We start from the raw sequence: 14,625 nt of genomic DNA, 5'->3' as shown, positions 1-14,625 counted from the left end.
CAGCTATTTAGATGGAAGCAATTTAGATCTGGCAAAGAAGCAAAATAGAAACAAAAGATAAAATAGTTGTAAAGCTACGTGATGCTATTTTTGGCCTAGGCTGTTACTTCCTGATGATTGTTACAAGTGTTTTTTTTCTTTTTTATAAAAGTGAAAATATGAAAAGAAATACACAGTTTATACATTTTTCCCCAAAACAAAGATTTTATAAAAAATATATACACATAACATACAGAAGCTCAAGTTATGTAAACCAATAGAGAAAACACACACAGTTGAGTAAAATGGGTGTAGCATATAGATTATAAAATGTCTTCTCAGCAGTTTGGAGCTTTCTCTTCCTTTTACCTGTTTCATAATTTATAGTCACACTTAAGTATTGTCAAGCCTAAAAAAATGTGCTACTGATAACAGGGCAAAGATCTGAGTTATTTCTTTAAGAATAAAATGCTTTAAATGAGTAAATGAAAATGCAAAATGGTACCTTGTTTTGCAACTCATTTCAGTGTCAAAGCCTAACCAAAAACAATCTATATATACAGATGCAGCCCAGAAGTGTTTAGTGCAAATATAAAAAGTAATGGTGTAATTTAAAGTTTCTTAAATAAGGTATTGTAAGAGTAGGACTTATTCTATGAGGTTTTTTTAGGGACAATAAATGTAACAGCATGTGGTGCAAAGTCTTAAAGCTTCAAAATCAGAGAAACAAAATTAGAGGTGAAATTTCACCTACTAAATACTTATTTATTTTTCCAACTTACAAGAATAGGCTAAAGGATGATTTGTTAAAGACCAAATATTTTCTTAGATTTCTCGATGAGGTAAAATAACATGAGTTCTCTTCATGTCTGTGCATGCAATGTGGGTGTTAAGTTTCTTAGGTGCTGGTGCATCTCAGAAAGCCCTTTCATTACTCAAAGCCTCATCAGAAGGTCCCATTATCACTGCAGTTGGTTGCCCAGTGTTGAACATCTCACAGGTCTTAATGTACTGCCCCTCCTCACTCCAGCTGCCATCACACATGGAATAAAGAGGGTCCTTGTATCTGTGTACCTGGGTGGGACCATCCTCTGTGTTGTGAAGATTGAAGCAGTCATAAATATCAAGAAGAGGTGGGGGTTTCTGTTTGGACTATTTCTTTTGGTCATTCCCATGATAATTATGTGGATCATCCCCATTGCCACTGAGAGCTGCTTTCTTTTTTTCAGAACTTTAATTTTTGATATTTTGATTTATTCCTTCTTTGGATATATTTCTTTTTTATTTGTTGTTTTTAGATATATGCAACAGTAGCATGTATTTTTACATATTATATGTACATGGGGTACAACCCATTACAATTTTAATCCCCTTGTGGTTGAATACGATGTGGAGTTACATTGGTCATGTATTCACATGTGAGCATAGAAATGTTTGTCTGATTCATTCTACTGTCTTTCATATTTCCATCCCCGCTCCTTTCTCTTCATTCCCGTTTGTCTAATCCAATGAACTTCTATACTTCTCCTCTCTACTCTCCTTTGCTATGGGTTAGCATCCACTTATCATAGAGAATATTTCACTTTCAGTTTTTTTGGGACTGGTTTATTTCACTTAGCATGATACTCTACGGTTCCATCCAAATGCCATAATTTCATTCTTCTTTATAGCTGACTATATATTACTATACACACAATATTCCATTGTGTCTATATACCACAGTTTCTTTATCCATTCATCAATTGAAAAGGCATCTAGATTGGTTCCACAATCTACCTATTGTGAATTGAGCTGCTATGAACATTGATGTGACTGTGTCACTAAGTATGCTGATTTCAAGTCCTTTGGATATAATCTGTGTAGTGGGATAACTGGCTCAAATGGTGGTTCCATTCCAAGTTTTCTGAGGAGTCTGCATACTGTTTCTATAGTGGTTGCATTCATTTGCAGTTATGTATGAATGTACCTTTCCCCCCACATCCTTGCCAACATTCATTGTTGTGTGCATTCTTGATAATTGCCATTCTGACTAGAGTGAGATGGAATGTTGGTGTAGTTTTAATTTGAATTTCTCTAATTACCAGGAATGTTGAACATTTTTTCATATATTTTTGACTTCATATTTCTTCTTCTAGCGATCAATTGAGTTACTGTTTTTTTTTTTTTTTTTTTTTGGTGTTAATTGTTGTGAATTCTTTGTATATCCTGGATATTAATGTTTTCTCTGAGGTGCATGTGGCAAAGGTTTTCTCCCATTCTGTAGGTTCTCTGTTCATGTTCTTGATTGTTTCCTTTGCTGAGAAGAAGCTTTTTGTCTGTTACTATCCCATTTATTAATTCTTTGTTTTACTTCTCATGCTTTCTGAGTCTTATTGAGGAAGTCTGTTCCTGAGCCAATATGATGGAGAGTTGGGCTTACATTTTTTTCCAGTAGGTACAGTGTCTTAGTATAATGCCTATGTCCTTGATCCACTTTGAGTTGAGTTTTGCGCAGGTTGATACAGGGGTTTAATTTCAACTGCTACATATGAAATTTCAGTTTTCTCAGCACCATTTGTTGAAGAGGCTGTTTTCTCCAATGTACATTTATGTACCTTTAGTCTAGTATGAGATAACTGTAATTATGTGGGTTTGTAAGTTGGCATTATCTCCACCTTCATCTCAAGGTCTTGATTCTTTCTTTGAAGGTCCACTATTACTGAAGTCAATCTGGCTCTCTTGTGTTCTGACTCTTCTCCCTGAATATCAGTATTACCTGAGGAGTGACTGAGCTGCCTCAACCTACATTGAGTTGAAGTTTCAAGTTCTTTAATTTGAGCTCAAGCTGCACCTTATCGGACTCCAGAATCTGAACAACTGACAAAGATGTGGCAGAGGCATTTTCTCCCCCAAACCTTGTGACCTCATTTCTTAGCCTTTCCATTGCTACCTCCTTCTCTGTGACTAAGGCATTAGTTGGTAAAACTGATGGATTTCTGTAAGAAAGTTTTTTTTTTAATCTGTGTATTTTATCCACTGGGATTCTTTCTTTTTCGTTTCTAGTAGCTGATTATTGAGCATGGATCTTTCTTCCAGCTTTTGATGACTTGTGTTCTTGTCTGTATTTCTTTCCAACTCCTTAAGAAGTTTGATGTTCTCTTCTTACAATGCAGAAATCTGCTGTGATTTCTGAGATGCTGCCTGCTCTAGGGTTGCTATTTCTTTCCTGACTCCTTCCATGTTCTTATTGTATAGAGTCAGAAGTTCTTTTGGTTTGTTCAACTCGTCCACATTTTTCAAGTTGTTTTCTTTAAACGCATTCGATTTGTTCCAAATATGGTTGCTTTTTTTTCTTCCAAGGAGGTCAGAGTTTTAGTCTTCTCTTTGGTCATTGGTACTATTGCCTGCATGGCATCTTCTGCAGTCTGAATAGCTTTGGTTTTGTCAGTTTGTGTTTTCAGTTCCTCCATCTCCTGCATCAAGCCTCCATTCCCTTGGGCAGTCTTCAGTTTCTGCTCTGTGTCCAACAGCACATATATAGGATCTGCAGAATTTCTTAATGCTTTGGTTTTGTCTCAGAACAGACCTTTTCTTACCTGGTTTCAGATTCTGATACAGGTTGTGGTCCATTTCCACCTTTATTTCCAGGTTCAACATTTTTCTTTCTAATCTTTCTTTTCTTCCTCATGCTTTCTGGTTTCTCCCAGTTGACTCTGCTTGACTTTAAGAGTTATTTCCCCAATACTTCTCTGAAGAAAACTTGCATTTTCATTAGCTTCTGAAAATTTGAGCTGTAAGTCTTATACACATCTCTCTTTCAGGTATAATCTGTCATTCATTTTTGTCAGCTGAGAAGAATTATCTCCTGACACTTTACTTTGGCAATGTTGTTTTCCACTTTTTTCCTTGGCCTTTATCAACTGCTCTTCTCTTTCATTCCTCTAAATTTTGCCTCCATATCTGGTGAATTTTCTCTTACCTTCTTCAATTCTGAAGACAGAATGTTAAACTCTTCCTCTTTTTGGGATAAGTTATTTACAGTTTCTTACCTATTTCTCTGAATAAAGACCACCTCCTCTGAAGCATGAGCAAATTTTTCTTTCAAAATCTGAAATTCTTTATCCAAATACTCTTTCACTTAACTGATATCACTCAAATTTTTCTGAGGGTTACTAAACTTAGTTCTTCTCTCTGGAGCTCACTGATAATGCTACTAGCCTTTATTTTACCTTTCTGAATCCTTTTAAAGTGCCTTCTATTTCTATTGGATACTGGTCTTCTGCTTTTTCTAGGTTTGATTTGATGACATACAGGATGTTCTCCTTTTCTTAAATGACTTTCATCAGTTTAGTCCTTAGGGCCTCTATCTCTTTAGTATGAGAAGACTGTTCAGAATCTTGTTTGTTCTGTAAATTTTCTATTTTGTGCTGGTAATCTAATCTCAGTTTTTCTATTTGCATCTTTAACTCAGTAAACTCTGCCATCTCTGCCCCAAACCCTTTGCTAAAGGACACCTTCAGCTCCTTTGTCATCTGCTGATGGGATGTAAGGCGGTGTGCAGTTTGGACTTCCGCAGGACTATCACATCTTAATTCTCCTTGTTGGCATCATCAAACTTGTTCCTCAAGGACTTATTCTCTTTGGAAAGCTTCTCTGTGGCTATGTGCAGAGCCTTTATCTCCCGATATGTCTCTGCCCAAGCCTCAAAGTGCTTTGCAGAAAAGTTATTTCCCACTGGTGATCATTATGGGTGACTTCTAACTTTTCTTGCAAAGAGTGTATCTCTTGCAAAAGGGAAAGTGAAATATCCAAATCCTCAGTAGGCTTACTGAACTCCAGCCTTTATCTGAGTTCAGCTACTTTCTGACCTCTCAATGCTCAGTCTTTCTCTCATTCTATTATATATGACTTTTCTGACACTGTAGCCATCTGAAGATCAACTTTGGTGATTGATTCTTCTTCATCCCAGGACAGAAGGTCCTCCACCTTCCTTTTCTCCCCTTCCAGTTGGATGAAAAGCTCTACCTTCTCCCTGTCAGCTGCTTCCACCATTGTTAGTAGCTGTTTCATCTTGGTGTCCAATTTCAGGACATGTAGTCCTGTCCGTCTGGGCTTACTACTCACAGAAGAGGCTATGGAACTCATGACATGGAGGGAGAAGGCAGATGGACTGTACTTTAAGCTGGCAGGAATGGTGGTGGCATTGAATGTCTCATTGTGTCAGCCATGGTTTTGACTGATGGACTGGAAGGGAAATCAATCTTGGCAACTTTAGGAACTGGAGTAAACAAACCATATTTGTGTTGGCACTGAAAACACCTTGTTCCAGCAACTACAGTATCATTCTTCCCAAGAGGTTCATCTAACTCTACATCACACCTTTCCCCCCTTGGCAAAGTTGAACTCCCCAAGAAACTGGACTACATAGCCTTGGTGCCACCAACTGATACTTTGTCTCAAATTCTCCTTTCTTGACTGAGCCACCCAGAGAAAGGTTGGAAACTGATTTAGTAGCAATTTTTGTAAGGTTACTGATCTAAGATGTGGTTGAATATTCCTTAACTGTTGGCTGAAATGACTTATGGGGAATATTTGAGGGGGTGACTGGGGATAAGGACATAATGTTGGCTACAGAAGTGGAGAGAGGAGAAACAGCTTTGTATGTATGGGCCATCTGCAGGCTGTTGGATTCATCTTCTGCTTGCACCTTTCTTGTTAACCTTTAAGGTCAAGTAAATATTCCCTTTAAAGTTCACATTGGAAATAGCAAATTCCTGATACCAAATTATTGGTCTTGCCAATGGATTCATCTGAAATAATCCAAGACCACTGATATGGAGCAAACTGGGTTTCTCCAAGTCCTAGATAATTTCAGCCTTATTACCATTCACCCAAATGTGCTGCCAAACCTAAAAGTCATTCACAAATTCCTCTTGAGTTATTTGAGGATGAAAAGTTGAGATGTTTTTCCAGATATTGATTTTTCTACTATGATTGCAACAGTAGTTTGTGTCTTCCAGGCTGTACTCCAGGCTTAAGAATTGTGTTAGGGGTCTTCAACCCACATAGTTTTATCATATTCATTTTCATGGTAATTCAGAACTACATACAAAAATCAATGGCTTTCATATAATTCAACAGTGACTCTGCCAAGAATGAAATCAAGAAAACTACTCAATTCACAGTAATCTCAAAAAAGTAAAAATAAAAAGAATAAACCTAATCAAGGAAGTGAAAGACCTCTACAGTAAAAAAATATATATATAATTTCCCAACCACTGATAAAACTGTGGGCATTTCTACGGTGAAGTCACTCTCTGGCTTAAACAGAGCTCCAACCAACCAGGTACTGTGCTAATTTGAATGCCGCTGGTTGCTGCCATCTGCACCACTGCAGCAGCAGCCACTACCAGCATGGCTGCTGACTTCCGCTTCCTGCCTTTCTTGGCTGGGAACAGGTTCTGGTTTTATTTATTGAGTTTTAAAGAAGTCTTATTAAGGAAATGTGTTCCTACACCAATGTGTTGCAGTGTTGCCTCTATGTTTTCTTCTCACAGTTTCACTGTTTCTGGTCTAATTCCTGGTCTTTGATCAATTTGGAGTTGATTTTTGTGCAGTATGAGAGGTAGGGATCTAGTTTTATTCTTCTACATATGGATATCCAATTTTATCAGCACCATTTGCTTGAAATGCTATCTTTTCTCCAATATATGTTTGGCACCATTATCAAGGATCAGGTGATTGATTGTATTTATGGGGATTTTTCTCTGTGTCTTCTATTCTATCATATTTTTTATGTTTTTTTGCCAATAAAATGCCATTTTTGTTATTACATCTATGTAATAAATTTGGGATCAGGCATTGTGATGCCTCAAGCCTGACTCTTCTTGCTTAGAATTTCTGGGGTTATTCTGGGTATTTTATTCCTCCATATAAATTTTTTGGGGCTGTTTTTATAGTTCTGTGAAGAATGTCATTGATATTTCAGTGAAGATTGCTTTGAATCTGTATATTGCTTTTAGTAAAGTAGCAATTTTGACAATTAATTCTATCTATCAATGAACACAATGGTCTTTCCGTCTTCTAAGGTCTTCTTCAAGTCCTTCCTTCAGTATTTCATAATTTTTATTTTAGTGGTCTTTCACTTCCTTAATTAGGTTTATACACTTTTTTAGATTTTTGGGAACTGAATAGTTTTCTTGATTTCTTTCTTGGAAGATTGACTATTGGATTATATGAAAGCTATTGATTTTATTGATTTTATATGTTGATCTTTTACCTTGATGCTTTACTGAATTTGTTTATCAAATCTAGAAGTCTTCTGGTGGAGTTCTCTTGGGGTCCTTTAGGTATAGAATCATGCCATCTTCCAACACTGATAATTTGAATCTTTCTTTCCTATTTGTATCCCTTTAAATTCCCTCTCTTGCCTTATTGCTCTGGCTAGAGTTTCAAGAAGTATGTCTGACTTTCTCCTTTTCTAATTTATATTCCTTTAATTTTGTCCTCTTCTTGATGGCTTTGGCTAAATTTTCAAGTTATATTTAATAGATATGGTGAAAATGGATAGCCCTGTATTATTTCATGATTTTAGAGAAAGTACTTTCAGTTTTTCTTCATTCAGTGTGATAACTGGCTTTGAGTTTGTCATATATGGCCTTTATGGTGTTGAGATAAGTTCCTTTTACCCCTAGTTTCTTCAAAGTTATAACATGAATGAGTGCTGAATTTTGTCAAAGGTCTTTTCTGAATGTGATTTTTGTCCTTGATTGTACTTATATAAAAAATTACAGTCATTGATTTAGATATATTGAACCAACCTGGGATGAACCTAAATTTATAGTCTTCTTTGTCTCTTCTGAAAAATTATTGCTTGGAATCTACTTTGTGAAATATTACAATAGCTATTTCTGCTAGTTTTCACACTCCATTTGCATGGAATATCTTTTTGCCATCCTTGTACTTTCAATCTGTGGATATATTTGTCTATAAGATAAATCTCTTGTGACAGTATATGGTTAGGTCTTGTTTTTTAATCCATTCTGCCAATCTATGTCTTGTTTTTTTTTCTTTTATTCCTTCTTTCAAGTTATACATAACATTAGGATTCATTCTGGCAAAATTATAAAAGCATGGATTATAATTTGTTCATTCAGTTTCCAGTATTTCCCCTTTCCCTCCTCTTCTGCTTCCCCTTTTCCCTTCCCTCTACTCCACTGATATTTCTATTAGTGACTTTTTAAATTTTTTTATTTGTTCTAATTTGTTTATATGACAGTGGAATTCATTTATACATTTTGGTAGCTTATACATAAATGAAGTAAAATCTATCATTTTTCTGATTATATATATTGTAGGATCATATCAGTCATGCAGTCTTATATGTATATGAGGCAATAATGTCTGTTTCGCTCTACTATCATTTCTGCCCCTATACAACTTCCCCTCCCTTCCCTTCCCTCTACCTAATATAAAATAACTATTCCTCCCTAGCCACCACCCCTTTTTGTGAATTAGCATCCATATATCAGAGAAAACATTTGTCCTTTGGTTTTTTGGGATGGACTTATTTCACTTAGCATTATAGTTCCTAACTCCATTCATTTACCAGCAAATTCCATAATTTCATTCTTCTTTAAAGCTTAGTAATACTTCATCCCATATATATAACTACATTTTCTTTATCCATTCCTATGTTGAAGGGCATCTAGGTTGGTTCCATAGTTTAGCTATTGTGAATTGAGCTGCTATAAATATAGATGTGGCTGCATCACTACAGTATATTAATTTTAAATCATTTTGGTATAAGCCTAGGAGTGGGTTAACTGGTCCAATGGTAGATTCATTCCAAGGCTTCTGAGGAATCTCCATACTGCTTTCCACAATGGTTGCACCATTTTGCATTCCCATCAGCAATGTATGAGTGTACCTTTTCCCCCACATTCATCATTGCTTGCATTCTTGATAATTGCCATTCTGATTGGAGTGAGATGAAATCTTAGAGTAGTTTTGATTTTCATTTCTGTAATTGCTAGATGCTGAACACCTTTGCATATTTTTTGATCAATTATATATCTTCTTCTGTGAAGTGTCTGTTCAGTTTCTCAGTTCATTTATTTATTGGGTTTGGTTTTTTGAAGTTAAGATTTTAGATTTTTATATATCCTAAAGATTAATGCTTTTTATGAGGTGCATATGGTAAAGATTTTCTCCCAATCTCTAGGCTCTCTCTTCACATTATTGATTGTTTCCTCTGCTGAGAAGAAGCTTTTTAGTTTGAGTCCAACCCATTTATTGATTCTTGAATTAACTTCTTGCACTTTAGGGGTCTTGTTGAGGAAGTCAGGTCCTAGGCCAACGTAACGAATATTTGGGCCTACTTTTTCTTCTAGTAGTCGCAGTGTCTCTGTTTTGGTGCCTGGGTCTTTGATCTACTGTGAGTTGAGTTTCATACAGGGTGAGATAAACATTTAATTTCATCTTGTTACATGTGGCTTTCCATTTTTCCCAGCACCATTTGTTGAATAGGCTATCTTTTCTCTAATGAATGTTTTTGGCACCTTTATCTGGTATGAGATACCTGTATTTCTGTGGGTTTGTCTCTTTGTCTTCTATTCTGTACCATTGGTCTATGTGTCTATTTTGGTGTCAAAACCATGCTGTATTTATTACTATAGCTCTGTAGTATAGTTTCAGGTCTGGTATTATGATGCTTCTTGTTTAACTTTTCTTGGTAAGGATTGCTTTGGCTATTCTGGGTCTCATTATTTTCATATGAATTCCATGATTGCATTTTCTAGTTTTATGAAGAAGGTCATTGGGATTTTAATAGGAATTACATTAGATTTGTATAACACTTTTGGTTGTATGGCCATTTTGAAGATATTAATTCTGCCTATCCAGGAGCATGGGAGGTCTTTCCATTTTCTAAGGTCTTCTTCAATTTCTTTTTTTAGTATTCTGTAATTTTCATTGTAGAGGGTTTCACCTCTTTTGTTAGACTGATTTCCAAGTATCTTGTTTTAATTTTTTGAGGCAAATTGGGCAGTGTGAATTGGACAGTGTGCTTTATTTCTCTTTCAGTGGATTCATTACTGATATACAGGAATGCATTTTACTTACGGGTATTGATTTTATATCCTGCTATTTTGCTAAATTAATTTATTAGTTCTAGTCATTTTTGGTGGAAATTTTGGGATCTTCTAAATATAGAATCATATCATCAGCAAATAGTGATATCTTCAGTTCTTTTTCCCTCTTTAATGTTTTTGTATATTTTTTATATATCTTTAATTTTTTTCTTCTAATTGCTCTTGGTAAAGTTTCAAGGACAATGTTGAAAAGAAGTGGTGAAAGAGGGCATTCTTGTCTTGTTCCAGTTTTTAAAGGGAATGCTTTCAATTTTTCTCTGTTTGGAATTATGTTGGCCTTGTGTTTAGCTTTTAGGATGTTTAGGTATGTTCCTACTATCCCTACTTTTTCAAGTGTTTTGAACATGAAGGGGTGCTGTATTTTGTCAAATGGTCTTTCTGCATCTATTGAGATGATAATATGATTCTCATTTTTAAGTCTGTTGATGTGATGAATTATATTTATTGATTTGTGGATGTTGAACCAATCCTATATCCCTGGGATGAACCCCACTTGATTGTGGTGCACTGTATTTTTAATGTTTTTGTATGCAATTTTCCAGAATTTTATTGAGAATTTTTGCATTTATGTTCATCAGAAATATTGGTCTGAAGTTTTCTTTCCTTGATGTGTCTTTGTATGGTTTTGGTATCAGGGTGATATTAGCTTCATAAAATGAGTTCTGAAGTGTTCTTTCCTTTTCTATTTCATGGAATTATTTGAGGAATATTGGTATTAATTCTTCTTTTAAGGTATTGTAGAACTCAGCTGAAAAATCTATCTGGTCCTGGGCTTTTATTTCTTGGTAGGCTTTTAATGGCATATTCTATTTTATTTGAAATTGTTCTCTTTAAATAGTATGACATCCTGATTCAGTTTAGGTAGGTTATATGTCTCTATATTTGCCAATGTCTTCAATATTTTCTATTTTATTTGAATATAAATGTTCAAAATAGTTTCCAATTATGTTCTGTATTTCAGTTGTCTTGATATTTCCTTTTTCATCACATATTTTAGTAATTTATGTTTTCTTTCTTTTTCTCTTTGTTAATGTGGCTAGGGGTTTATGAATTTTATTAATGTTTTCAAAGACTCAACTTTTTGTTTTGTCAATTTTTTGAAATTTTTTTTGTTTCAATTTTATTGATTTCAGCTCTGATTTTAATTTCCTGTCTTCTGTTTTGAGTGTTGATTTGTTCTTCTTTTTCTAGGGTTTTGAGATGTGATGTTAGGTTGTTTATTTGTTGACTTTTTATTCTTTTAATAAATGAACTCAATGCAATGAACTTTCCTGTTAGTATTGCCTTCATAGTGTCCCAGAGAATTTGGTATATTGTAATGTTATTCTGATTTACCTCTAAGTATTTTTTCATTTTATCCTTGATTTCTTCGACTATCCATTTGTCTTTCAATAGTGTATTAGTCTCCATGTGTTAAAGTAGCTTCTATTTTTTATTTTATCATTGATTTTTAATTTCAGTGCATTATGATCTGATAGAATGCAGGGTATTATCTCCATTTTTTGTATTTACTAATAGTTGTTTTGTGGCATAAGATATGGTCTATTTTAGATAGAAGGATGTATGTGCTGCCAAGAAAAAATGTATATTCACTTATTGATGGATAAATTATTCTATATATGACTGTTAAGTCTAAATTATTGATTGTATTATTTAGTTCTATAGTTTCTTTATTTAGTTTTGTTTAGAAAATCTATCCAGTAGTGAGAGAGGTGTGTTGAAGTCACCTAGTATTATTCTGTTGTGGTCTGTTTCATTCTTGTAATTGACAAAGGTTTATTTGACATACATAGATGCTCCATTGTTTGGGACATAAATATTCACAATCGTTATGTCTTGCTGCTGTATAATTCCCTTTGGTGGTATGAAATGTCCTTCTTTCGCCCTTCTGATTAACTTTGGTTTCAAGTCCAGGATGGAAACCCCTGTTTGTTTTTGCAACCCATAGATGTAATAGGTTTTCTCCCATCTGTTCAACTTCAGTCCATGAATGTCTTTGCTCATGAGGTGAGTCTTGGAGACAGCATATTGTTGGGTTTTTGCATCCAATCTGCAAGTTTATGTCTTTTAATTGATGAGTTTAGGCCATTAATTTTCAAGGTTATTACTGAGATATGACTTGTATTCTCAGTCATTTTTTATTTCTGGTTTTTAATTTTATTTAATTTCTCCTTTGACTATTCCTTTAGTGTAGTTCCTCCCTTTGCTTGTTACAACTTTCCTTTGTCCACTTCATCCTCAATGAATATTTTTATTAAAATGTTCTGTAGGACAGGATTTCTAATTGTGAATTCTTTTAACTTTTATCTATCATGGAAGGTTTTAATTTCATCTTCAACTCTGAAACTTAATTTTGCTGGATATAAAACTATTGGTTGGCATCCATTTTCTTTCAGAACTTGAAACATGTTGCTCAATGCCCTCCTAGCTTTGAGAGTCTAGGTTGATAAATCATTTTTGAAATATAATTTATTTTTCCCCTAAAGTAATTTGCTTTTTTTCTCTCACAGCCTTTAAGATTTTATCCTTATTCTGTATTTTAGTCATTTTCATTATAGTGTGTCTTGGTGTGGGCCTGCTGTAATTTTGTTCATTTCTGATTCTGTATGTCTTCTGTATTTGATTTTTCTATTTCATTCTTTAGGTTTGGGAAATTTTGTGATATTACTTCTGATTTTTGACATGATATTATTGAAAAGATTGTGTATTCCTTTTGTTGGCGTCAGATCTGCTATTATTCTCCCTCTGCACACCATTTTACAACCCAGATTGTCAGTCTGTGAATATCCCAGCCAGCTATTGGTCTGCCCATCAGCCTGTGAACATCCTAGCCAGTCATTAGTCCACTCATCAGCCTGTGAACATTCTCATCAGTCATTGGTATGTTACTAGTCTGCGAACTACTTAAGAATAGCTCCCCTGCCATTTTCTCTCTTTCTCCTCCTCACTTTCATGCTCTCTCCTCCTGGCTTTTGCTCTCTCTCTTGTGCACACATGCTCTCTCTCTCTCTTTCTCTTTTCCTCTCATTTTCTCTCTTTCACCCTGTGGGAGACACTCTGCCTGTTTGCTTAATAAAATCTCTTGCATGAGTTTTCATGTCCAAAGTGGTTTCTGTGTACTTTCCCTTTGCTTTGTATCTCTGCTCCTTCTTCTATCCAGATAACTCTTAAATTTGGTCTTTTCATGTTATCCCATAATTCTTAGAAATTCTATTATTTGATTCTTACCATCTTCTCTGCATGGTCAACTTTATTTTCAATAGTAAATATTTTGTCTTCATTGCCTGAGGTTCTGTCTTCCAAATGGTCTAGTTGTTGGTGATGCTTTTTATTAAATTTATAATTTGATTTATTGATTCCATCATTTTGAGGATTTCTGCTTGTTTTTTTCCATAATCTCTTTTTATTGAAGTGATTTTCACCTCCTGTATTTTCTCTTTTTTCACAGATCATATTAAATATGTGCATTCTAAACTACTTCTTTTATTGAGGCATCCTGGTTTGTTTGTGGCATTTTGTTCCCTTGTTTTTTTTTTTTTTTTTTTTTTTTTTGTTGTTTGTGTGATTTTCCATCTAGCAGTATGGATATGAGGCAGTACAGATTCTACCCTGTAGACCTATATTGTGACTGAAAATTTCCAGTATCCCACCTGTAAGTGGGAGACCAATATCAACAGCACCCAGTGCAAACAATATAAAATCTCAATTCTAATAGCTCCCACCACACCATAAAGATTGTTAATGGTATTAATCTGTAATTCTATGCCTTCTTCTAATCCAATGACTCTTAAATTTGGTCTCTTAACGTTGTCCTAGAGTTCTTGAATGTTCTGATCATGATCTTTATTTGTTTTCTTACTGTATAGTGAGTGTTCCAGCTTAAATACCCCTTTTTTGAGGCCTGTTTTCTATGTAATCTGGTCTGATAGTGAAATTTCAAAGTGAAATTTTTATTTCATTTATTGCACTTTTCATTTCCAGAAGTTTGATTGGTTTCTTTTCAGAATCTCTCTTTATTGAAATTATCTTTCACTTCTTGTAATCACTCTCTTAATTCATTACTAATTTGTTTATTAACTCTTCTTATAGCTTTTAATAATTTTAATATCCAACATTGTCTTTTTCTGGAATTTCTTCCCATCAATGTCTGTGTGTTTCTTTGTTGTATGATTTTAACTTTTGGGAGGAGGCTTGTCAGCCTGTTTCCTCATGTTTTTAGAGGCCTTGTGCATTTGTTGAGACAGATTTTTCTCCTTTTTTGTGAGATATCCTTTAATGTGTTGTTACCTCTTTTTTGATAAATACTGTATTGTTCCCGCATTATGAATGCCCATAGTAGTCCAAGTGTTAGTTTTAAGCACTAATACCACTTAGCATTTCATTGCAGAATTCTTGAATTATTTCACACTTACAGAATGCTATAACATTATAGAGTTTTCAGAACTATCATTTTGGAATCTTTATATAATTTTTTTATAGAAGTAGATGTCCAGGAGTGGTTCTAACATTCCCTTAC

At 34.6% G+C, this 14,625-nt stretch overlaps 1 pseudogene across 1 annotated transcript; it reads right to left on the bottom strand.

Annotated features, from left to right (window-relative positions):
- Positions 1-2,600: 2,600 nt before the first annotated feature.
- Positions 2,601-6,374, bottom strand: LOC306662191 (CAP-Gly domain-containing linker protein 1-like; annotated as a pseudogene). Its single transcript has 2 exons — positions 6,262-6,374; positions 2,601-6,012 (listed from the first exon to the last, which is right to left on the bottom strand). The product of its transcript is annotated as a CAP-Gly domain-containing linker protein 1-like (transcript).
- Positions 6,375-14,625: the final 8,251 nt, after the last annotated feature.

Source organism: Sciurus vulgaris (assembly GCF_902686455.1).
Source record: "Sciurus vulgaris genome assembly, chromosome: 5".
In the NCBI taxonomy this organism is placed as follows: Eukaryota; Metazoa; Chordata; class Mammalia; order Rodentia; family Sciuridae; genus Sciurus; species Sciurus vulgaris.
This window is presented reverse-complemented; position numbering and strand designations above follow the sequence as displayed.